Source organism: Vicugna pacos, chromosome 1 (assembly GCF_048564905.1).
Source record: "Vicugna pacos chromosome 1, VicPac4, whole genome shotgun sequence".
NCBI classification, from domain to species: Eukaryota; Metazoa; Chordata; class Mammalia; order Artiodactyla; family Camelidae; genus Vicugna; species Vicugna pacos.
In genome coordinates, this window is record NC_132987.1 from 55,769,615 (window position 1) to 55,796,364 (window position 26,750).

Here is a 26,750-nt window from a genome sequence, read left to right on the forward strand (position 1 = left end):
ATTTGTCAATTTCTCACCATGGCCAATTTCAAGCTTTTGGCTTGAACTTGTTGAAAGGAGAGACGGGAGGAGATGTGTGCCCTTGGCTTCAGGAGGTGGCGGGAGCTGCCCCAGCAGGACTGCCACTGCCTTCCCAGTGCCCTAGATTTGAGGCACAGAGCTCTTTACACCTGAGGACCTAACACCTGAGCTCTTTAAATCACCTGAGCTGAACATCAAGAAACCAGGGTCCTAACCCTACCTTTTCTTTTGACTCACTGAGTGAATTGGGATAAGCCTCTAGGCTTCGATGACCATCATTTGTAAAATGAAAAGGTTTGAACAAATTAGGGGCTTACAGGTTTGGTAGCTTGGCTTCTGCACCACTGAGAGTGGAGAGGAGGGCAACAAGTATACTGGGCCCCCCAGCCGCTCTTCAGCCAAGGCACTGTGCCTTTATATACTTCCTATGTTGAGGGTATAGATCAGGTTTGTCTGGGGAGAAAAAGGAGGAAGTTCCACTGCTGAAAAGAAAGGAGTGACTTCTGAGGTCCCTGTGCCTGAAGTGCTCTGTGCTCTTCTGCGATTCTAGGCCAGAAGTCTCAGCCTCACCCACAGACTTTAGAAAGGAAGCACAGGCAGGGCACAGCTGGGGGAAAAGGGCCAACGGGGCGACCAGTTCCAAATACAAGACAATGGATGGGGACAGGCCAAACCACTGGATGGGCCCCAGCAATACCACACATTTTCGGAGCGTGTTTCTTCCAGAGGGCTCTTCTGACAATTTCTGTGAAGGGAGGAATATTTTTACCTGCTCTTGGATGGCTTCCAGGTCTGGGGTGGAAGGTGGCAGCTGTTTCACAGCCCATGGTAACACAGCACGGCAATTAGGGCAGGAAGTGAAGCAGGCTGCACGGCACGGACACGGGCCCGGGGGAATCTAGGCCGAGAGAACGCAACACCTCTGGATTGAACTCAGCCTTCTGCCCCAGATGGATGTCCTCCACCACTGGCAGGGCACTTGGGAGAGCAGGGGCTGGTTTCTATGAAGGAGAGTCCTTACAACTGTGGCCCAGTGTAGAGACTGGGGAGCAAGGACAGGACAAGGGCGGGAGGATGCCATCCTCATTGTGCTTGGGGATCGTGTGTCTGGCAGCAATGTGGAACACAGGCTGATGGGGGTGGCTGGGTCAGGGGACCAGGTAGCAGGTTACAGGGACTATCTAGGCGACAGGTCATATACATTTGCCTTGGTTAGGAAGAGTGGCAAGGATGGAGTTTGTTCTCAGAGGACCAGACACTTCATACAGAGAATGCCTTCTTGCTCAGACCTCCCTTTTATGGACACTTCCAACCTCTCTGTTGTCCTCTGGGTTGGCCTCTGGGCTTGGCAGTTCTTCTGATTGAGGGAAAAACAGACTTTTCTTTTGTATTTCTTTCATGCCATATTTATACTTGTGCACAGAATAGAATTGAGTAAACATCATTCCAGGAACCTCAGGCCATGGAATGGGAGTCACATCTTCCACCTGGGTTTAATAATCCTGCCAAGAAGCAGGACCCTTGAGAGAATTTGGATCTATTTTAAAAGCAGCTCAGTCTCTGTCCGTCTGTCTGTCTGTCTGTCTCTCCACACTTGGGCAGGGGAGTTTGTGAAGCTGATGATGGGATTCTAGTGCAGTCAAAGGATTTGCCGGCTTCAGGGGGGCTTTAGCCATTGATTTTTGGGTCAAGGAAACTGTGTTGGCTCCACATTTGACATATAGACCCAGAATCTTATCACTTTACATGCCCTGCAGCTGTCCCTCCTGGACTGTGGCAATCACCTCCTACCTGGTCTCCCTGCTTCTCCTCTTGTGCTCCTTGGTATAATTTCAGACTAACCCTTGCAGAATGTGCATGGGGTTGTGTCACTCACTCCTCTGCTGAAATCCCTGCCTTGGTGTCCCATTTCTCCCAGAGAGAAGTCCCAGGGCCTCCCAGTAGCCTTCCAGGCCCCACAGGATGTGGCTGTGCAGTGTCTCCCTGACCTGACCTACGACCCCCTCTTGGCCTCAGCTCGACCACAGGGCTCCAGCCACACATGCCGCCTGGCTGCTCCTGGCATACATTCCTGTTCGGGCCTTTGCTGGCCCCTGGCAGACTCTTCCCAGGTGTCTGCTTGGGCAACCCCTCTCTCCCCTCCTCTCAAAGTCTGCTCAGTCAGGCCCACCTTGACTAGTGATGCATCAGCTTCCAAGTCGCTCCCCACCACCCCAAACCTGGGACACCTGCTCCCCTTCGTGCTTCTCTACTTTCCTCCCCCATAGACTTAACACCTCCTAACACGACAGACACTTTTCATATTTCTTGTGTTGATTAATATTTGTCTCTGCCTGCTGGGGTGTCAGCTCTACAAGGCAGCCAGCGTCCTCTCTTGCTCATGGAAGTTTGCCTGCCTCGTGGTGAGCCCAGCTGAATGAAAGAGCATGCAGTCATGGAGAATGTAAGCTTTTCCTTAAGCATTTTACTTTGAAGGGATTTCAGATTTACAGAAGAGTCACGGAAGTAGTATAAAGGGTTCAAATATACCCTTTGCAGAGATGTGTTAATATTTTACGATCATGCTTCATTTGGAAATATTTGATAATGTTAATATTAGCATTCATAATGATAGTAGTACCAAAATTCACATACTGAAATCCTAACCCCCAAGGTGATATTAGGAAGCGGGGCCTTTGGGAGGTGATTGGGTCATGAAGGAGCAGCTCTCGTGAATGGGACTAGTGACCTTCTGAAAGAGGCTCCCAAGAGATCTCTTGCCCCTTTCGCCCTCTGGGGACAAAATGAGAAGGCGCCGTCTGCGAACCAGGAAGTGGGTCGTCACCAGAACGCCACCAGGCTGGCGCCTTGATCTTGGACATCCCACCTTCCAGAACTGTGAGAAATAAATATCTGTTCTCTGTGAGCCACCCAATCTGTGATCTTTTATTAGAACAGCTCGAGCAGACTAAAACACTTGTGTAGAACCCTCTAGGTGTGCCAAAGGCCTTATTTACTTGTTTTTCACGCATTAGTCTGACGGTCACTCTCCACATCTCCAAGGCGAGGCAGGGAAAGGCTGCTGCACCCACGAACCCGAGAGCAGAGCGAGGCTCATCACGCTCGGGCGGCTTGCTGCCCAAGGTCACGCCACTGGAAAGAACAGGGGCAGAGCTGGGGGTGGAGCCGAGGTTCTCTCACTCACCGGTGGGCACTGGCTCGCCTGCTGGGGCTGCCCGTTCACAGCCCGACTCCCTCTCCTCTGCTCCTCCCGTGGTGGCTGCCTGGGCCAGGAGGGGCTCTCTGACAAAGTGAAGAGGGCAGCTGCCTCATCCAGGCCGGGCTGCCCTCTGAACAGCTGGGAGCAGCACCACCAAGGCCGTGAGTCACCACATTCTTGCCCTCTCGGCGCACGTGCTCCCTTCACTCAGAGCCTCTGTCCTGTGCCCGCAGTGGCTGTGTGGGGACGGGCTGCCAGCCTGGGCCTGACCGCAGGGTCCTCAGGCGCCCTCCAGCCTGCTGACTGAGATGCCATCTGGCACCACCACAGCTGCTGGGCCTCCGCCTGGCCCGGGGAAGTGTGAGGATGGGTGAATGATGAAGGTAGGGGAGAGACTTCCTGCCTCTGGTCCAGGCTCCATAGCTGCCTAGATGGGACAGGCTACTGAGCCTCTCCCAGGCCCCAGTTTCCTCACTTGTAAAGTGGGGAGAATAAGTAGTTCTGAAATTGACCACGCTTTCTTGATCCTGCATCATCTCAGCCCATGATTCCTCTTCAGGGAAGACATCTCAAGCCCTGATCCCCCAGTAGGAAAACTGCTGGGCATGGGGACCCATCAGTAGAGATAAAGGAGGGGCAAGAAGTGTCAAAAGGAGAGAGAGCTGATGTAGACACTGCTACTAGGATTAAATGAGTTACTATAGGTAAAGCACTATAAGTGGTCAGCGGTCAAAGAATATTTGCAATAGCAATGGTAAGAAGGGCATCTTCCCTGGAGTCTCCCTCCACGTCTGCCACTCTCCCCAGGCCAGACCTCCTTTCCTCCCTTCTGAAATTCTGCAGTAGACTCTGGTCATCTGGACCTCCCTTTTCCAACCCAGTCTGCCTGCTGCAGTCAGAGAAATTTTCCTAAAGCACAGTTGTGCCACATGTCCCTTTCCTGCTCAGAATCCTTCAGTGGCCCCCTGCAGCCTCCTGAGTTGGGTTCAGATGCCTCCGCCTGGCAGTCAGTCCCCTCAATAAACAAAGCCCCAGCTATCTCTCCCACTGCGTTCCATCTGCCCACACCTGCCTAGTGCTTCAGGAACCTACCCCTTGCTGCCCTCTAGGCAGGAGCAAGCTGTCTCTCCCTTGTTGAGAGAGATGAGATGTTAGAGTAGTTAAGAGATCAGATTCTGGGGTCAGAAAACCTGAGTTTGAATCCTGTGTGGCCTTGGGTAAGTTGCATAACCTCTCTGAGCTTCAATTTCCTCATCTATAAATGAAGATTTAATAATGGCATCTCTTATAGGGATGGTTGTGAGGATAAAATAAAAGCAACTGATGTACAATGAATATCAATTAATACCTCTCATTATTTAACCCTTACCCTGAACACGTCCTCCCTACCCCATGCCCATCCCTCTCGTCTACTAACACCGTCCTACCTGACGGCACCCTGCCTATTCCTCTCCTTCACGCCCCTTCTGAGGCACTCCCTTCTTTCTTTCCCTTCATAAGGTGGTAACTTGATTGTGTTTATTTTTCCACTCTGACTGCGAAGTCCTTGAGGGCAGGGAGGAATCTGTCTCTCAGGTTCAGAGGTCTCTGTATCTCAGGATCTAGAACAGCTCCCAGCACCTAGAAGGTCTCAATAGCGATGTGTTGAGTGAAGGAACAAAGGAATGAGATCACAGAAGGCTCAATCAACGAAGGCATGAACAGTTGAAATGCAGAGAAGCATCCTGGTGACCTGGGGGTGTGATGCAATTTCCCCGAACGGGGGACACAGGCTGGCTGTGATGGACCTGAGGTTAGGAAGCTCGCCTTCGATCACTGTCCCAGGGGTAAAGCCACCCCAGGGCTCGGGCTGGAGTGGCCTCTGTATCCAGGCCCTGTTGTGCCGGAGCAGGTGCAGAGTGTGATGAACCAGGCCTGGCCAAGGTGAGGAGGGGCTGGCAGAGAGTGGGGCTGTATTCTATCTTGTCTTAAGTTACTAAAGCATCTTGGAGAAGTGACCTCTCCTGGCTCTGAAGGGAAAATTGGGCTAGATCAGTGGTTCTTAAAGCTTGTCCCAGAACAGCAGCATTGGGGTCCCCTGGGAGCTTGTTAGAAATACAGACTATCAGTCCCACCATGAAATACTGAGTCAGCAGCCTTGGGGAGGGACCCAGCCATCTGTGTTTTCTCTAGCCCTCCAGGAGATCTGAGGCTCGCTTAGGTTTGAGGAACACTGGGCTAGATTCATGGGGGCTTTCAAGGTTGTTTCCTATTTTTCTTTTTTTCAGTTTGTAATTGCAGTGGACTCTGTTTTTGTCCCCACCCCCACCCCCCCATGAAATCTCAGGCAGATGCCCAACAAGTAAAGCACATTAGAGCAGAGCCCCTCTGGTTGACGGAGGGGCCAGGCCCTTCATCCTGACTCCTCCCCATCAGCACACCCTGCCTGTTAGGCTCCCGGTCTCACAGGCCTCCAGCCAGCCGCTGGGCAGGGACCTCGGACTCCGCGCTGCAGGTGGGCTGTGCTTCCCAAGAAGACACTCCTCACTGGCCCCCTGCTCAGTGTCCCCAGCAGGCACTGCTGTGTACCCAGGGGGCCTGATATGGAACGGCCCCAGGCCTTGGGGAGGGGGGCGCCACGGCCTGGGGGAGCCTGGGCTCAGAAGGATGACTGAGGCTCCGGGATGCCTGCTGTGGAGGCTTCTGTTCTTGGCCCCCCAGCCAGCCACTGAGCCATCTTTGAGCACGCGAGGCAGGAGCTGCCCTGTGTTTGGGGAGGCAGCTGTCACACCTCACTTCCCCTCTGGCTGCTTTTGGAGACAACATGGCACTGCTCAGATTTGTATACCTTCCCTTTCGTGAAGTTCAGCTGATCAGGCGAAGCAGGCAGGAGGCCTGTAGGCCTCCTCATCTGGACTCACAGACTCACCCTCTCTGCTTCTCCCCCTCCTGCTTGGGGGCCGATGAGTCACTTGCATTTCTTTTTTATTTCATTTTCTGAAATGAAGATGATGGTTGGAGAGGGGAGCCTGCGGGTGGGGGGGACGTTGGGGAAACCCAGGGTTAGAGGACTTCACAGAAGAGGCCACGCTGGTGGAGAAGCAGAAGGGAGAAGGCCCTGGGGACTGTTAGAAAGTGTAGGTGACGGCTGGGGCATTCTTTGAGGTGGAGAACCAGAGAGAGGCCTGAGATTATGTCCCTGACCTGAGAATACACTGGAGGATGCAGCCTTTGCCCAATAGCAGAGACCACACCAACGGCAGGGGCTCGGGGAGTGTGGGGACAAGAGGTAACGCCAGGGCTCCCAACTTGATGTGAAAGTGGCCATCTTCCTGACTCCAAGTCAGGATACATGTGCCTCACACAGCTGAGCAGAAGGAAATCTCCCTGGCCTGGAGCACTGTCCCAGACAGTCATGCAGTGGTGTCATTCTCAGAAAGAGAGGAAACACCAGGCCATGGGCTGGCACTGGAGTCCTCCCAACGAGGGAGCCCTCTTCTCTTGGTCCTGGCACTAAGGAATGGGAGCCACACCTCTTCACATTTCTTTGCCTTGATTTCCACATCTGGAAATAAAGAAGAATAATAAGTAGCATCGACTTGCTTTAGAAAAAGCACTCGGAGCAGGCATGGCCATCTTAGCACCTCCCGTTTGTCCAATGTTCAGGTGCTTCACATCCCTGATCTCACTGATCCTCCAGTCAAGTTTGGGTGCAAATTGCCATCCTCGTGGGAAAACTGCTGCTCTGAGAGGGTGAGTGTTCTCCCGAGATCACACAGCACGTCAGTGTTAGCACAGGTTTTCTGATTCTCAGCTCATTGCTTCCTTTTAGGTCCTGCTGCTTCCTCATCTGTGAAATGCAAAGACCTTGCAAGAGAAAGCTTGCCCCTGGTTGCTCCAAATGCTTGCAACCTTAACAACCTTGATTGCATTCACCCCACTCTCGGAACTCAGCCTTTTCCCACCATAAAGACTGGCGCAGGGCTTCTTTGGGACAAGCTGGCAGGAGACTCAGCAATGACTTGTGCCCTATTTATCCCTGAGCCCAGACAGAATTCCTTCAGATTCCAAGGGGCTCATTTGGCTTCCTAGTTCTCATTTAGAGTCAGTGGGAAACGTTACTTTCCTGTGGATTCCGGAGAGCTTGACTCCATGACTTCAAAGACTATTCAAACACTGAGACTGTGTGAATTTATGACCTAGAGGGGAAAAATGCAAGGCCTTCCCAGGGGAGGTGGGATCCTTGCACGTGGCTGGCAATCACTGAGTTCAGATCCAGTGTGCCGGGCCCCTCACCTGTCTCTGAATTCCCTTTTCACCACATTTCTGAAATAAAGATGGTAACAGCTGTCTGTGAAATGCCTTGTGACCAGGCAGCAGGCACTGTATTGTGGCCAAATATTATAGAACAGATGAGCTTTGTCTGAATCCATCTCCCAAAGCATTCAAGTGGGGAATATTTGGAGGCACACACAAAATGCCATTGCTGGAAGGGGTGTTCTGGCAATTATCTAGCCAAACCATCTATTCTCTAAATATATGCTTTGTTCACCACTTTCAAGGAGAGGTGGTCCAGCCTCTGCTTGATTGCTTCCAATAATGGCAAGCTCACCATTCCAGAAGGCAGCCCATTTCTCTGTTGTACATCTCTGCCTTACAATGAGTAGGAAGCCGGTCGCCTTTAATTTTCACCCGTTTCATCTAGCGACTCCCCAGAGAAAATCAAGCTTCTACCCCCACTCTATCCTTTATATATAGGGTATACTTGAAGGTGGCTTTAATGGTCTTTCTTTCAAGGGACCCCATGTGTGCTTCATGACCTTGTGTGGATGCCATGTTCAGAGAAAGTGGGAAGGTGGCAGCGAGGCACTGGGTTCTGCCTGTGTCTCTTTCAGCCCTCGAGGACTAAGAATGAAGTCCCTCCTGCACCCCCTCACATTCCTGACTCCAGCAGGTGCCTGACAGCCTGTCCATTTTACTGTGCAGCTTATCAGTCAGAGAGCTGAGTGTTATACTGCCACGTAAGGAGAGTCAAACATTAACAAGAAAATTTAAAAAGGAAAGAAGGATTAATTAGGCAGAGGCTGGAAAGCTTCTCCGATGGTTTCGGCACTGAGGCAGAAACAAAGATGCTTGCTCTGTCGTGTGCACCTGGGGCCCTTGGAAGGGATCTCTGTCACAGATGGACTAGGCTTCTGTTTAGTCATCTAGGGATTAGAAGTCACTGGTCCCTCCCCGCCACACACAATCCTCAAGGCTGCAGGCTTATACAGAACAGCATTTCAAAGACACCCAAAAAAGAGCCCACGGTGAAGAGTTTCTGAAAGCTCAAAAGCCTGTTATTCTAGGATTCATATTGTGTTTGAGGAGCAGAGTTGGGAAAGATTAAGGGATTTGAGTCTAAAAGCCTGGGTTTGGGTACAGGCTCTGTTGCTTCTTGGTTATGTGATTTTTTGGGCAAGTCATATCACTTCTCTAGGTCTCAGTTTCTGAATCAGTAAAATGGAGGAAAAAAATTCCTTAACTATAGGGTGTGTGGTTGTGTGTGTGTGTGTGTATATGTTTGCTTGCACAAGTTCACTAATTTTGGGATTAAATGCGCTAAAGTTTCTCTTGTAAGTTGCGTTCACTGTTGTCAACTTCAGAATGGTCTGCCCAAAAGTCCTTTTCCAGTCGTCCAAGATGTCAAGAGCTAGTTTGTACGGTGACAACTTTTTCTTGCATCCAGTTTTTTTTTTTTTTTTTTGGAAAACTAGATTATATAAATAGGTTTGAGTCTTTATCCACCAGTCAATATACGTTGAAGAGTATAGCACAGCTCTTTAGTGCTTTGATAAATATTGGGAAATGGAACCCTTGTCTTTCATTTTAGTTTTAAATCTTAATAATCTACTACAGACTCACACTCATGTATCTTTGTAGTTTGAACCTCAAGCCACCAGGAAAATATCAAGTTACATTCTAAAGAAATCACACCCAACTTAGGACCTTTGCTGTTGTTTTTGTTTCCATCCATTTATTCATCCACCCATTAATTCATCCATTCAATGACCGTGTTTACTATGCCTCTGCTATATGCTGTGAGGTATTCAGTGTGACCCCTTGTCTAAAGAGATCACAGTGTAGTTGGGGGTGTGAGAATGGCACACACAACAGCAACATGGAAAGTGAAGTAAGTACTCGCGACATTTACAAGCACACTGCTTTGGATGTGCGAAGAGGGAAGAGCTCCTTCTCCCCACTAGTAGGAAGAGGGGGGAAGGTTTAGCATAGCCTTAGCAGTTCAGACAAATAAAATTAAATTAAAAGTCACATTCAGTGATAGAGTGTGGGGATTTGGAGTCCCCCTGGGCTTGGTTCCTAGCTTCCCCATTTCTTAGCTGTGTGGCTTTTGGCAATTTTCTCGGCTTTTCAGCAATGAGAACGTGGTAGTTCCTGTCTCACGGAATTGTTATGCAGGTTAAATGAGATAATGCAATGTTCGACCTGTAGTAAGAAGTCAGTAAATGTTAGTTGATGTTGTTATTATTTCACAGAAGGTAGAGGCTGAGGTGAGCCTCTCTGGATGAATAAAATTTCAAAAGATGGAAAACAAGGGTATTCCAAACAGAGAGAACAGTCTGAACAAAGGTTCAGGGGAAGAAAGTTTGCAGAGGAAGATGTCCAGCCTTGTGAGTTTATACAGTGCAGTGTGTGGGCGATCATGGGAATGGGTGGAGTTAGTGATGGTTGGACTTACGGGCAAAGAAGTAGGTCACCAATCTTGGAAGGCTAAGGACTGATTTGGGTAGATAAGGGTTTCCAAAAAGGAGTGCATGCTCCTAGGAGGGTATGCAAATCATACCAAAATCTTCATTTCTATTTACTTTTATTTACATAAAAGTAGAATTTTAAAATGCCTATTATTTCTTATATAGATTTTGGGGGTTATTGTTAATGGAGGTACTGGGGACTGAACCCAGGACCTTGTGCATGCTAAGCACACGCTCTACTACTGAGCTATATCCACACCCCATATAGACTGACTAAGGGACCCATGTCAGATCCCTGAATCAAATGATGGCATGTCACATCTCTAATTAAGGTTATTCTGAGGGAGGGGTAGGGATTCTATGCCATAGAGTGTCCAAGAGGTACCCACGCTGTCATTTCAATTTAGCAAGTTTTTTGGATTTATGGAATCTTTACCTAGATTTTACTAAATAAATTTACATAAAATGGACAAGAGGTCTTAAAAAGATTCCTGCAAAGAACTTGTGAACTGAGAATAATTCTTATAACAAACACAAGCAAACAAGAAAATGGCAGAGCTGACTTTTCTCCTATTCTTAGCTTGCAGCTGGCCACATTTCAGGGGTTAAAGCCAATGATGATCTAATCACATATAATACGCAGTAGACAAAAAAAAAAAAGAAGAAGAAGAAAAGAAAATACCTTTAAAATTCTCAGGAAGAATGATGCTTGAAATATGGGTTTGCATTCACTGTGATTAATGATGAGCTCTGCCTAGAGTGTTGATTGTGTCTTGATGGTCTGGTGTTATGAGATCAGCATACATCTTAAAGTATTCTTTATTTCATATTTATCTCTTCTTTCAGAATTTCTATTTTTGGTTTATTTTTATAACATGCATAATATATTGGCATGGTTTGACACCCATGCATATATGTGTATTATAAATTTATTTGGGCACACAAACTATTAATCTTTTTAACCAGTGGGGCTACAGACTCAGAAAAGTTTGGAGGCTGCTGGCTGGGGCCATGGGAAACCATTACTGGAGGCTCTTCCAAAGTGGGAGGCATGATCAGAGCTGTATTTGGGGTGATAAACTTGATCACATTTTCTCAAAGAGAGAAAAAAGAGAAAAGTGTTGCACCAGGAATCAGGGAGGTGGAGTCTGGAAGGGAGTCATTCTACTTGGCTCTTCCTCTTCCAGAAATGTTGTTCTCTCTTCCCTATGAAGGTAAACCTCGGACCTCCTCCAACCACCAGCAGGAGGTCTGCAGGACAGGTTCCTGGGCCAGGCTTTCCCTGGCTGCCTGCACAGGACGAAGACTGCCTAGAACAGCCTTCAGCTGCTCTCCTTTCTTCCACAATTCTAGCTTTAGAAGCCAAGCCTAAGACAGTTCTCAGCTTTGACCCACAGCACAGGTGTCTGACACTGTCAGGTGATATGAGCGCTCCAGGCTTTCCAACCTGAAGGAGGCAGGATTTCGGAATGGTGAGAGGCAGGAGCTCTGGAGTCAGACAGCCGAGGTCCAGTTCTGCCAGCTATTCCTGGACTCACCTTGGCTGGTCACTCACTTTCCTTATGCAGCAGTTTCCTCGTCTGTAAATTGAGGTTAACCATCATACCTCTGTGGTACTGGTAAGGAGTAAATAAGACAATGCGTGTAAAAGACAGAGAATGCTTTTTGGCATAGAATAAATTCCCAAGGAATGTGAGTTCTTCTCATTACAAAGGAATGAACTGGAGCATGGTCTGAAGGGCCCCAGGGAAGAAACGAGGAAGGAGGCTTCCAGGAACACAGATCCTTTAATCTCCTTAAAGCAATATCCAAACAAAAGTATAACTCTGTGGAAGCCAGCGTGCTCAAGGTTGCCAGTTTGGGGGGGGGCGCTAAGATGGTAGTCTCTGAGTCACCCTCTCTCCCTGACTCATCTGTCACCTCTGTCATCTCTGGCTATTGCCACAGTTTTTGTGAGAAATTACGAAATAAACAGCCAGTGCGGTAATGCCTGGGTGACTAGGTGAACCTGGGGCATGGGGCCAACTCTCTGTGCACTTTAAATATCCTTAGATTTAGTGGACTCTGCATGATTTAATTTCCTTAAAGAAAAAAGATGCTAATAATCTTGCTCAGGAGGACTAACAAATGCAAAGTTAACATTCTAAGGCCTTAGAGGGTGAGATTTACCCAAAGCAAAAAGATGTGGTGGGTGGTAGGAGTAAACCCTGCTCATTCATAGCCATGTCCTTTTGTTTCCAGATGTTTTCCTGGAAGTCAAGGATAGATAATCATGGTAAGAGTTAAGTCACCGTGCCAATATGCTCATTTACACTGGGCTGAAGAATTTCCCAAGTGCTTTCTGATAGGATGATACCAATGATGATGATGATGAATTCTTTTACCGGGCCCTTTATCACCTCCTTTCTCTTTCAATCTCCCAGCAGTTCCTATGGATGTATTATGATCCCCATTTTACTTGTGTCAAAACTGAGGCACAGAGATTTTGAAGAACTGGGTCCCAATCACACAGCTGAACAGTAGCAGAATCAGGTGAAAATGCAGTTCTTCCAGCTAAAAGTAGAGTCTTCTTTCCACTCTGCCACTGCTGCCTCCCCATTTTGTTCATGTGTGATCATCCTAAAGCACTCCAGATCCCTTTGGTCTGGAAGGAAGTTTCCTTCTCTGTCAGACCTCCTGTCTTTCCCAGGCAAATCTGGCCATTGCAGTAACACCGCTTTGTCAATTTCTCTGTGACAGCGTGCGTTACACCACATGCTGATGATCTTCTTATATGTGTCTCTCCCACGGGGCTGAGATGTATGGAAGAACTGGGATGCTATCTGACTCATCTGGGTATGCCCAGCACCTAGCTCAGAGCCTGCTATGTGGCAGATGCCTATTGACTGAATGAGGAATAAATGAAGGTCTCCAAACTAAATGTCCTTAACACTCTTTTCTGCCTCTTCTACTTTTATCTGTCCTTCTAATCCCAGCTTAGGGCCTATGATGTGATCCATCTCTTCTGAACCTCTTTAGAACCATAAACTCTCAGCCATATCCTTGGAGTGTATATATCTTATCTATCTTTAAAGGGTTCTTGAGGGTAGAGATTACATCTGAATGTCCAATGAGTCCTTCATGGGATCTAGGCCAATTCTAGGTAGAGTGGATGTGTGGTGAGTACCCATGCCCACACTTACATGGTTGCCTGCACTTTGTCAAGAGCTGGTGGAACAGGTTGGTGGCAAAGCCCAAGGTGTCTTGGCAGAGACTTAATTGGTAAGAGACAGAAGAGCAGATGGCCAGGAACCCAGTCTTTACCTGCCTTATCAGCATGCCCCTTTCACAATCACTGAAACTGTGTCTCATGGACACTTTTGCAGATGGGCAATTTCCTGAAGCCAGATAATGGATCTGTGAAGTGTTCAGGCTTTAGGGTGAAAAGTTATCACTGCAATTTACTTGTGTAAAAATATGTGTACCAGAGGGTCATTGTCAGGAAGGAGCAAATATAAGGGATTCTGTGAACCAGTTAGATGTGAAAAGAAACAAACCAGGAAACTGGGACATTGAGCTAGTTAATTAGTGAGATGGTGAACTAGTCAGTTAGTTTGTTTAAATGAGGGAGGAAGACTGTGATTAAAAATAAACACATTAAAGGAAATAACCACCAACAACTTGTTCAAGTTCTCATCTCTTTTGTCCTAACAGTTCCACTGTTGGAGAGTTATTCTAAGAAAATAATCCAAGACTAGGAAAAAGGATGACAGGAAAGTGCCCAAAGAGGATTATTGATAATAGAAGTAAATTAGAGGTAACATAAATGTCCCAGGACAGTTTTGAAATGCTGATATAAATGACAATGTGTTCGCTAAAGTTATATTTTAAAGCTATTCAAATAGGTCATTATAAAGACCACGCTGGAATTGCTCATTGTGTGGCACTTATGACAAAGATTAGAATGCAAAATTATATTTCTGCTGCATGTCCAACCCTGTGAGAATATATGCTTTTTTGGAAAAGACAGGAAAGAATGGAAATAGATGATTTATAAAGATAGTAAGCTTGTGGGTGGCTTTTTATTTCCATAATCATGGTATTATGTATTTGTATAATATAAAAAAATTTATGTTAATCAGATATTTAAAAGAAAAGCACCTTAACATAAGGTACTTTGCGCCCAACAGTCATTTCAAAGAAGCCAGACGTTAGACACGCTCCTTTCCACACCCTCATCTTCAAACACAGGTCCAGTTTAGATTTCTTTCACTGGTAACAAGTTTGAAACCGTGTACTTGAAAGTCAGAAAGACTTTGGACCCATAACTATAGATATGGATAGAGCTATGGATACACAGATGGGTGTGGGTATAAATCCCCTTGAAAGATAGACCTCAAGAAGCTTCCCGTGTATCAAATGCCTCATGCAAAGTGATGCCCTGTATATGAAGAGTGGAAAGATTATGAATGTGGGGATTTAAATGCTCTTCAAAATGCATGAGAGATGAAAAATCAAGGGAGACCATGTTTAAGGGATCCAAGTGGGAAAAAATTCTGGTCTTACTTCCCAGTGTTTCCCAGATACCCAGACACCATCCTTCTTTGTCAGGTCTCCTTGTCACTTGGTCTTGGCGATTTGCTGCCAAACATCATAGCAATTGGAAAACCCAGTTATCTTTGAATTCATGGAAGTTAGCAGTCTGTGTTCTCAATAAGTACCAAAGTCAACAATAACAAGGAAATAATCACAATAAAACCAGAAATACTCCTCGCCCATCCTTAAAGACCTGGATACCTGTCTTTCAGAAGCCCTATTTTTCTAGCTCTCAGAAAGAAATTTCAGGGATTTTGGGGGGGGTGGTACTCAACACCAGATGATCCTGTTCATCCATGTACCTCAAAAAATAGCAACTGGATTTGTTAATAAAATGATTAAAGCAATATTAGATTAAAAATGAACCAATAGGTTTTACATATCACTTTGAAGTATTGTTATGGATCATATGTTATAAAGTATCATGACCACAGAAATTACTTCTGTATCTCTATTGCCTAAATCACAATTTTCACAGGACTTTAAAGTTCTAGTGCCCACGGTAATTTTTTTTTTCATTTTTAAAAAATATTAGAATATTATAACAAAAAAACCTGAATGTAACAGTATATTGCTCAATTTATTCAAATTTCTCTTTAATAGAGAACTTATCTTGATCTGCGATAGCCAGAAAATAGATTCCATAGTTAGTCTGGGGATTATTGATATATGAACTGTCCATCTCATTATCTTTTCTTCTGATTTTATTGTTTTTTATTGGAATATCACTTATATTGCATATTTGACATAGGACTTTTTTTCTTGAGAAAAACCATTTTCCCTAAATAAATAAACATTTACAGGTGAAAAAGTCAAACTTTGATCTGTTTGGTTGTAATAGCTTTCTAATAGTATTAACAGCAAGCAATAATTCATACAGAATAACAGAAGATAGGCAAATTCAAAATTAATTATATTTTCCTTCAGAGACCATAATCGAATGTTTCTTTGAGAAGCTTTTACTGTTTTGCTTCTTTCTTTTAGTGTATTTCATATCTTATTTCTATTAAATCTAATTGCTGTAATAGTGTTCCCCATTATATATTCAAGAGTGCTTGTTGGGTCAAATATGATGTATGTTGCTCTATCTTTAGACAGGTCAAAAAAAAAAAAAGAAATATAATCTTTGAATTGTTCCAAAGTATGTGATTTCAATTATCACAATTGAGGCTCATCTTCCAGTAACAAATTTAAACTATGAGCCTTATATAGCACAAAGAACACTTTGGATTTTGGGGTAGAATCCCAGTTTATAAACTTTTTTCCTTATCATCCATGTTGCTGTCATTATAGGCCTGCCTTTGGCAATCTTTTTTTTAACCATTTCATTGAGATATAACTGACTTACAAAAAGTTAGGAGATAAGTTATCCATCAATGAAACCATCACTACTAACTATCTATGTCATAAATATATTCATCCCCTCCCATGGTTTATTTTCTACTATTATTTATGATTATTATTATTATCATTGTTGTGATTATTACATGTGTGATAAGAACACTTAACATAATATCTACCCTCTTCACAAATTTTTAAGCATACACTGCAGTATTGGTATAGTTGGCACTGTTGTACAGTAGATCTCTAGGACTTATTCATCTTACATAACTGAAACTCTGTACCCTTTGACTGATACCTCACCATTTCTCCCGCTCCTCAACCCCTGGCCACCACCATTCTACTCTCTGCTCCTATGCGTTTGTGTATTTCGTATTCCTCATGTAAATGGTTATCCTGTCCAGATGGATTAAAAACTTAAGCATAAAATCTGAAACCATAAAACTCCTAGAAGAAAGTATAGGGAGAAATCTTCCCGACATTGGCTTTAGCAATGATTTCTTGGATATGACACCAAAAGCACAGGCAACAAAAACAAAGTAGACAAGTGGGATTACATCAAACTAAAAAGCTTCTGCACAGCAAAGGAAACAACAGAATAAAAAGGCAACCAACAGAATGGGTGAAATTGTTGCAATTCATGCATATGATAAAGGGTATATATCGAAAATATATAAGAAATTCCTACAACTCAATAGTAAACAACAAATAGTCTCATTTAAAAATGGGCAAAGAAACTGAATAGACATTTATCCAAAGCAGACTTACAAAAGGCAATTGTTTAAATAAATGTCAATAGCTGAAAAATTTTTTTACTTTTTCACTTAAATCAAAACCTATACTTTTCAAGGACCTAATGTATATCACAGGGAATTATATTCAATATTTTGTAATAGCCTATAATGGAAAAGAATCTGAAAGAGAATATATATATACACTTATGTATAACTGAATCACTTTGCTGTACACCTGAGACTAACACAGCATTGTAAATCAACTATACTTGAATTAAAAAATAAGTAAGTAAATAAAAATAAATTTTTTTTTAAAATCCTATACTTTTTTACAAGAGTTGTAAAACCAATAAAATTAATTGTGTCTCCCTTTCTTTCCTATCTGGTATAATTCAGTGACATGTATAATTGTTAGTTGTTCAGGATGACTTTTGCCCCTAAAGTAATTTAGTTGTATGGACAATATGTGCTTGTTAAAATTTTACAGATTTTTTGCACTTTACTACCTACTTAATTAATAGTCTCATATTGAAATTGCTATCCCAAATAATGAAAATAGATTTTGTTACTTCGAAATCTGTCTTCCGTGTTTGGGACATTCCAATACTTCATTCCAAATAATTTCTACTAGATCCAGAAATTTTCCTGAAATAATTGATCCATTTGTGCTGTGAAAAGGATCTTTATGTTTGGCTAATTATTGGCTAAATAATATTATTCTCAACACTTTGTACTAACATTCAAGCATTTGCTTTATCTTTGTTGTATTTTATCAACTGCTGTTTTTTTCCCAGCCTTTTTTTTCCCTCAGTCGACATAATCTTACACAGGCTTTTCTGTGTGCAAGTCATTGGCTTATTTTCATTATTTCTATTCTAAAGAATTAGGCAGATCATCTCTGTATTCCTTTTCTATTCAAACTTTCTTCTTTTCTTAGGTTCTCCTGTGCTTTTTCTATTTCTCTTATCCAGATGTGTTCTCACTTTCAGTGATCTAAAAAATGTGCTATTCAACATCATCGCCACTAGCCACATGCAGATATTTAAATTTAAATCCGTTAAATTTAATAGGAAGTAAAACTAAAGTAAAAATTCCTCTGTTGCACTAGCCACGTTCCACAGGTTCCACATCTTCCATTTTGGCAGCACAGCTGTGGAACATTTCCATCACAGCAGAAAGTTCTACTGGGTAATGCAGATCCAAAGGATTACAAAACAAATTGTTACCTGTATTCAAAGTGTCTAAAATTTGAATTCTTTTCATCAAAAATGTACATGAAAGTAAAGGTAGTAAATGTAAAAATTAAAATTACTTTCCTTACACATTTGCAAAAAGAGTTCTTCAAAAATATCTTAGCTATCAAAAATTATGAATTAAAAGTAAAAAGAGGGGAAAGGTATAGCTTAAGCAGGAGACAGCATGCTTAGCATGCACGAGGTCCTGGGTTCAATCCCCAGTACTTCCTCTAAAAATAAATGAATAAATCTAATTACCACCTCCAACAAAAAATAAGTAAATAAAAAAATTTTAGAAAGAAGTTAAAAAAGTAAAAAGGGAACTACAAATGTTACAATTGGCAGGCATTAACCTTTTAAATAAAAAATACTTAAGTAAAGCTGATTTTCCAGTGTAATTTTTAATTTAATCAAAATGTATCTATTTCTGTAAAAAAGTTAAACTATTGAAAATGCTAGCTTTTAATGCCTACTTAGTTGAAAATATTATGAATCTATATCATATTTGTCATATAGATAATGTCTTAATCTACATACATACATACAAATTTAAGAGTAATATGAATTGTTTAATTTTGCAAAATATTCCTCAACTGCCATGTAAAGCTGCTGAAAATTCATGCTAAATCAAGACTTCCTCCAGGGTCACGAATTAGAACGTAAAGAGAAGCAAGGAATGGGCACTCAGTACCATGTTCTTATTAAGGAGCTATTACATTCGTGCCATCTGAGAGGAAGGATTTGACAAGTTGATTAATTAATTTCCCTTACCTAAGTGCTTTAACCATGCAGATTCTTCCTGTTCTCCAAAGCAGTATCCATTTGCAAAGTAGGTAGTGACACAACCTCCAAACTTTCACAACATCCAGACACAACTGCCTTTTGTTTCGAGGATGTAAGGTAAGAGATCTGAAGACCTGGGAGCCTGAATGGTGTTTCTCACAAGAACTGATGTTTTTGGTTATGGGTCTTGTTCTGCCAGGTCTGTGTACCAAATCCTGAATGACAGACGTGTCCACGCCTTCTTTCTCAGATGTATTTGTTCTCATGTTTGTGGTATGCCATGGCATCTTTCCTCTAAGGTTAAGCCAGGGGCCTTCTTGCCTAGGTCTTAGGGCAGCGCTGTCAAGAGCCACGTGGATGCGTTAAGTAACATGGCTAAGAAACACCTATAGCCAGGTGAGACAGACCTACAGCAGGTACCACTGATGGAGCACTTCCGTGTGCTACTGACCAGGCCCTCCTCAGGGAAACCCAAGATAACAGAGCTGGTAAGAGGCAGAGCCAAGTTTTGAAGCCAGGACTATCTGGAGCCAAAGCTCAGCCTAACGACTCCACGTCCTGCCTCAGACAGACGGCTGAGCGTGGGTGGGAGAGCCTCTAGCTCCCTGGAGTGGGTCATCTGAAGGGAGGCTCTTTCTGGGAAGGGGTTGGTGCTGAAAGCTGCCTTATTTCATGGCTGAGGAGAGTAGGACTGAAGTGAGATGCAGCCGGAGCGTGTGGACCCCCGACCGGAAGGCGACTAGGGGAGAGTCACTGCCACCATCACATAGGTCTCCCCACAGCTCTACCTTGTCCCCACGTCTCTATTGGTGCCGTGGAGCATTCCTTCAGGACAGGCCACACTCCTCGGCCCCCTGATCTTGCCCCAACCAACTTATTCAGTAGTATCTCCCTCAGCCCTAACTACCCCCAGCATAGCCCTGATTTTAGTCTCCAGGAGCTCCATCTTGTCAGAAAACAATGCACTCTCTCATCTTTCCCACCTGTGAACACACTGTTCCTCTGCCTAGAATGCCCTGCTTCCTCCCACCTGTCTGAGAAGCCTTCCTCATCCTTTAGGTTATCATTCAAATGCCACTGCCTCGGTCTCTAGTTCCTAGATTCCTGCAGAGGGTCGGTCACACTCTCCTCTGTGGCTTCTGGAACTTTATTCAGACCTAAGCTAGAGCCCCATCACCACAGCAGGCTGTGATGTTTGCCCGTATGTCCAGATTTCTCACCGGACAACGAGCTCCTGTGGAACAGAAGCCATTTCATAGTCACCTCTGCACCCTCCCCGTCCCAACCTTATGCCCCAAGCACAATCCCTCAAATATAGCAGGTTCTTAACAAGTGTTGCGAGTTGACCTAATGGACACATAAGCGCCAAGGGAAGGAGACCTTGGGGGCTTGGTTTCCTGGGAGGAGCTCTGCTCTCTGCACCCACGGTCCCCTTTGAGCAACGTCCCATCCATGGCATTGAGCCACTACTGAGGCCATTGCAGCAGTAGGAGCTTAGGGTGGGGCTGATGTAAAAACAAACAGGGTAGACAAAAACAAGGGATGTGTTGAAACCTAGAAGATGTTCTATTCCTTGGTGTTCAAACTTGCCACACCTTCGAAGTCAGGCAGGTTCTTAGCCCGGTGCCCTCAGAGGATCCATTGTAGGTATAAAGGCTTTGGGATCATGGCTGAGGGGCAGGGGAGAGACCAGGGATGTGAAATCAGCTTCCTTTGTGTAGCTTTCCTCTTTGTGTGCCTGTTTGTCTTTCCGGACTGAAGAAACCCTGACCTTCCCTGCTGTAATTACCTAATTGCTTTGACATCTCGGGCTGTTGCATCACCACAACACATTGTTTTGTCAGGGATACTGCACCGGGGTGGATCGAGGCTTAGGGAGAGGCAACTGACAGGAAACAAGTCCTGACAGCCAGGGAAATGTTGGGCAGAGGAAGAGATTGAGGGGCGGGGGTGAAAAGAAGAAAAAGGAAATGTTTGGGATGGTGAGAAGAGGAGATCTTGGGAAAGGTGGCAGCTAGGTTAGCAAAACTGGATGTCTCTGTCTGGAAGATTTCCCAGATGAGGCTTCAGGGAGACTGTGCCCAAGCAGGCAAACCCGTCAGCTTCAGGTCCCTGAAAGGGACACAATCAGAGAGCTCAGATCACCATTCTAGGGACTACCTCTGGCTGAGAAGCTCTCTTCCCTCTGGATCTCAATTTCTCCCCTCAAAAGAAGGCCAGGTTTGGAATTTTTCTCACAAGCCCCCAAATGCTCCTTACTTAAATACTCTTGAGACAAAAATGGAAGACTTAATCAAAATCATCATAAAGCCCTTCACAAGTATTCAAACAGTTAGGACTGGGGATTCTGAAAACGAACGTGGTCAAACAGAGTGTTTGTCAAAATTGTGAAACACAGCTCCAGTGAAGCACAGTCCTGGCAGATTTAACCTGGCCTCTCAATACTGTGTGGAGGGACTGAAGGAGCAGATGCAGAGAAGCCAAAAGCTTGACGATCTCTCAGTGTGAGGATGGAGAGGTGTACGTTTCTGTTGGATGAGCTGGGGTGTGGCTCAGGAGACCTGCGTTTTAGACTAACTCAGCACATTGCTTTACAGACGTGAATCCAGGTTTCTCAGCTGTAGAATGAAAGCCTGCGTCTCTGCAGGGCTCGTGTTCCTCTGGCTGGGTGGGCAGGGCTTTGCAGCCAGATCCTGGGGGCCACAGTCAGCTACGACGCAGCTTCCTGGAACATCAATTTTACCCAATGGTAAACACTTTGAAACATTATTTTTTTATTCAAAAATGAATTCACTTGGTTAACAAATGCTTATTGAGCATTTGCTCCATGTCAGGTACCATTTTAAACACTGTTTTAATAGCAAAGTAAATTATGGATATATTTTGGGGTAATGTGAATAATTTTACATGATCTAAGGCAAACAATGGTCCCTAAAATTATCTTTCACAGGCAGGGGCACTTCTGATTGTGTCCGTTCACTCTCACCTCCAGCCAGATAACACAGATTTTTTCTCTTTTGCCCCCGGGTGCCTGCCAATTGACAGGTGGGCCAGTGGTCTCAAGCCTTTTCCAGTAGATACAACCTATGCCATCACAACCACCAGAAATTAAACAAATCCTCGTTGTTGACAATAAGCTCAATATTCATATCCACCAGACAAAAGTGGAAAAAAGGAAATTAACATTAAATAAGCACCACTACCTACCTGACAGGTAATAAGGGTATCAACCCTTTTGAAATAATTTCATGTGATCTTCATATCCATCCACCTGCAAAATCAGTGTCATTGTCTCCATTTGAAACCTCAAGAGAGGAAGTAGAGGCGCCAGGAAATTCAGTGATTGGTTCAAAGTCTCAGTGCTGATAAATGGAGGAGTCAAGATTTCAAGCCGCCTTGGTCTGGCTCCAAGCCAGTCCCCTTCTCACACCATGGCCCCACCCACCGAAGGTAATGGTGCTCCTGTCACCTTTCCCTTTGATGTCTCTCTCCATCTCACAGCCTGGAAGTATCATCTTAAACGTGAGTGCCAGGGACACAGTGTTAGAAAGAAAATGCCCATGCCCCAACCCACAGGACCACAGAACGTCAGAACTGGGCCAAACTGTAGAGACTGTCCAATGCCCTTGTTTCCAGAAAGGAAACCCAGGGCCTAGGTTATAAAATGAACATTTGTGGAAAGAAGCCCTGATGTTGGTAAGATGTATCCAAGTGCAGCCCTGCCGTGTGCCCCTGAGACCCTGAAGTCCCTTAAACTCCCCAAGACTCACTTTCTTTTTCTATAAAATGGGATGGAATGGTGAAATCATGGCATGTACAGAAGGCTGTTGTAAAGACTATATAAAATCATGTAAGTGCGAGATTTTTAAGCCTTCCAGGGCTATGTACAGATGTATATGACTCACCTAAGCTCTCCCAGCACAGACCCAGTACTCAGATGTAAGCGTCCTGACTCCCGCTAAATATGCCTCCTCTGCTCCAGCGTGCTGGAGACCCTTCTTGAAGCTGCAGCCGCCCTGCTAACCATCAGGACAGACTTCTAACCCTCTGCAAAAGAGTGGATGAGTGCACACTTTTGTAATCTGAGAAAATGAAGCAATAGCGCATCTATCCTTACTCTAAGAAGCTCCTTGTGGGAAGAAAACACATGCTACAGACAGCGTGGCTAGTGCCCAGAATGGGCTGAACACTGTACCCAGAGCAGCCAGAGCTGAGGTCCCTGCCCTCCAGGAGCAAGTCCAGGCGAAGGGAGTTTCCCCAAAGGAAGTGACTCACTCGGGGTGTGTCCCTTTGATATGCCATGCACCAGGCCAAATCTGTTTTGCTTACTGCAACATCAAGTCTGTGAACAGTGGGAATATGGAGTTTTCCTCCCCTCCCCCCACCCAGGATCTCCCCAGGTCCTCTCTGAATGGACAAGATGAACTCATGGCCAGGACACCCCGCAGAGCCATCCCAAACATACCACAATGCCTCCAGTTCTTCTGGGGCCCTCTCCAAAGTTCCCCCAGGACACTCCTGCCATCACTGCCCCAGCCCTGAAAAACATGGAAAATATTCACTTTCTAGTGGTATCATTGGAGAAACTGAAGCCCAGAAAAGATTCAACATCTGCCTGTCAATCAGCATTTTAAAACCCCAGCAGTACCCAGGAATCAATCCTGACTCCCGCTTCTCATGCTCAGCCACCAAGCCCCTCCCACTCCCAGCTCCGCGTCCTCCCAGGGAGCAGAGGCCAGGCGTCCACAGGCTGTGCCAGCCCCTGGCACCTCCAGTGCCAAGCATGGCACTTTGCACGATGTTGATCAGTGACCGGGACTTACTTCTCTCTGACTTTCTGTTTTCTCATCTGCAAAATGCCAGGTTTAAATTAGATGATCTCAAAGATGCTTTCCATTTCTACCTGGTACTTTTCAGCCAGCCGAGTACCTTAGCTTGGCGAATGAGCAGCATGGAAATCAGATCAGGAAAGTTGGTTGGGGTTCCAAGAAGGGATGGAGAAGCCATCATTGGGGATGCAGGGGTTAAAGCTGAGGGAGAGGTGTGAGGGCTAAGCCCTCACAGACTCACAGCCTGGGGCAAACAGTAGTCTCACTAAGAATGGAGGTGGGCAGGCTTAGCTGCTCAGGGAATCTTTACAAGCTTGGGGGTTGGTAGACCTGGGTGCCTAGGTAGAGACTGACTTTGTTTTGCTGAGGAACCCTGGGAAAATTACTTCCTTTTTCTATACCTCCCTGGTTTTAAGTCATAAATGTTCACTCTCCTACAAGGTCATGAAAGGAGGATTTTCCCTCCTCTTCCTTGACAGGGGTGGAGCAGGAAGAGTCCTTCTTCCACTGCCTGGGACTCTCTCCTCAAAACGTAGAGCATGTGGCTAACTTTGCCCGTTTTCACCTGGGAATCCTTTGCAGCAGGTCATGGCTTTAGTCCTGACTGCATGTTCAGAAATTTGTAGAAATCTGAGTAAGTTATGGACCTTGACCTTCTCTAATTCCTCCAAATGGGTTCCCTTTATCTTCCTTTTGTTAATGTTTTAGATCAGACACCCTGCTCAGAGGACACTACAGACTCTCTGGACTGGAAGTGACCTGGTAGTCTTTACATCTAGATCTTCGTCCATCTCAGCATCAACCCACCCAGGCTGCATCTAAACATCTCCAGGAGCAAGGGTCTCAGTATCTCCCAAAGCAGCCGGTTCCATCTGGGGCAGTTCTATTTATTAGAAGGCTTTTCAAAGGAAAGCTGAAAGTTCCTTTATTTAACAGAAGCCTGAAAACCATCAGTGGCCAACTCACCAGCTATATCCTTGGATCTGTCTCCAGCAAAATGGCTGGGTTTCCCCAGGACGATTACAGTCGTACTTGTAGATGTCTTGCCTCGGCAGGTGTTCCCACCTCCGATCCTAAATCTTTGCCTTCATTCAGACTTTAGGCCCATCTTGATCATTCACAAGTCCCATAGTAACATATTGCTTGTTAAATAATGTTTGATTTTGCCAGGTTCCAGTCCTTTTGCATCGATGGTTGTTTAGCAGTCAGTTGTGGTTTTGTTGTGATTGTGAGAGGAGGTGAGTTCATGGTCCTTTCACTCTGCCATCTTGACGGGAAATCCCCTAAGTAATGTTTGACTTTGAGAATTCTTTTTCCTACTTCATTTTCTCTAAGGAACTACAACTCAGTGGTTAATTACATGAGCTAACTCCATACAACTGATCAGGTTGAGTCTCGGCTTAATCCAGGTCTCAGTTCTGACACACTTTGTAGTGGTGGGAACTTAGTCAAGTAACGTACTCTCTCTGAGTCTCAGTTTCCTAGTCTGTAAAAATTAGTAATACTTATTTGATGGGTTGTTTGAAAGAATTAAATTAAATAGCTCAATTGAGGTGTCTGTCCTAGTTAGAGGAAGGGTTAAGGAGTTCTGTTTTTTCTTAGAGTTCATTTTAATGTTGAGTCCAAATCCACCTCTCTGCAGCAGTTACCATCTTCTTGGTCATATTTCTATCCTCTGGGACGAAGCAGAATAGGCTAAATCCCTCATCCACGTGGCAATCCTTCAAATATTTCCGTTTGACCACAACCCCTTTCCATGGCAAAGGGCCTCACCAGAGAAACTGAGGTGGGATAAAGTGTATCCAGGGCCTCACCACAATCTGGAAGGAGAACCAAGAAATGCTGACTTCCCTGGCCTGGAGTGACCACTCCGACATCTGCCTCCAAGAAGAGTGGGGTGAGCCAGGACTCCTGGGAAACTCAACTTTGGCAACATATGACATTGAAGTGTTGAAACATGCCACTTTAATGTGGCATTAGCTCATGATATTGCTTTATTTTCTTAATTTAGAAGAAAAGCACAGCTGCTAGAATTTTTAATATAAGAAGAAGAATGGTGGTACACCAAAGATTTTCAGGAATTTTTCCACAAGAGCACTGTACCCAATTGTGTAGCTTTTTTTTAATTAATATTCATAGAAATAATTTTTTTTCTATTATGCCAAGGCCATCTTTTAAATTGTTTCTTAACCTCTCAACTTCTAAACGATTGACTCCTTGAATGATCAATGAACTCTGTCTAGTCGAAACAATTTCTAGAGAAAAACAGCGTTTAATTACATAAACCAATACTTAGTTTGAATTGCTCTATAAATTGAATGGAGATCCTAAAAAAAAAAAAAATCTATCCGTTACCTTTCTACCTGCTTGGGATATAAACATTAGTTGATACCATGTTTTGAACTCACGAGAATGAGACCACTAGGTAAATGCAAAATATTAATCTCATCAGCCAGACCCATAATATAGCCTATATATAGATAAATTTCCTGTCTCTGCATGCTTTTCAAGCTTGGACAGTTAGTGTCAGTGACTTGCCTGGGAAACTATAGAAGGGACTGTTTCATTGGAAAGAAGAGTGGACTAGAGGCCCCTTAAAGATATCTTCCAACCATGAGGTTCTACTTTTCTAATCAGTTATTGAGACGACCTGTGTTGGGGTTAAACAAAAAAAAAAAGTACTAGTGGAGACTCGCTCTTTGGAAGATAACTCAAAAGAAATGTATCCGACACCCAGATGGTCAAAATTCCAGGATTTAATTTTACTATTTTCTATGTAATACTGAAAATTTCTCTAGCCCATAGTAGAAAGCCTGGTCAAGGTCAGACAAATCAAGGACCATATAGTTTTTCTTTCTTTTTTTTTTTTCTTTACCAATCTCATTGCCTAATTCACTGAGTATTTATCATGCAGAATAAATCTGCAACTGTTTTTATTAACCATCTTTAATTACCTGCAGAATTTCCCATGTGATGTTTGCCTGGTGGGTTCCAAGAATGCCCAGAAGTTGATCCTTTCCTGCAGCCTTCTGGACCGTCAACAGGACCTGGAACAGCCAGGTTGTGAGGCAGTCGTCTCTGATAGCAAGTAGTCTGTTTACCCCAGTATAACAAAGAAACACTGTCAGTTTCTTTGTGTGCTGTGGCATGGGAGGGGTTGGGAAGCACTGATCTTCATTGCGAATTTTAGGCCTTGCAAAATGTACAATATAAATTTAATATCATGGAGACAATCAAAACTGGCCACTTTTTATTTTCCTTATGTTTGTTTTTAAAAATAAACTTTGGTGGAAACCCTTTCA

At 44.5% G+C, this 26,750-nt stretch overlaps 1 long non-coding RNA gene across 1 annotated transcript; it reads left to right on the forward strand.

Annotated features, from left to right (window-relative positions):
• The first annotated feature begins 4,967 nt into the window (after positions 1-4,967).
• Positions 4,968-26,750, forward strand: LOC140697219 (uncharacterized). Its single transcript, XR_012074081.1, has 4 exons — positions 4,968-5,143; positions 6,866-6,952; positions 21,217-21,368; positions 26,409-26,750. It is a non-coding gene; the product is annotated as an uncharacterized lncRNA (long non-coding RNA).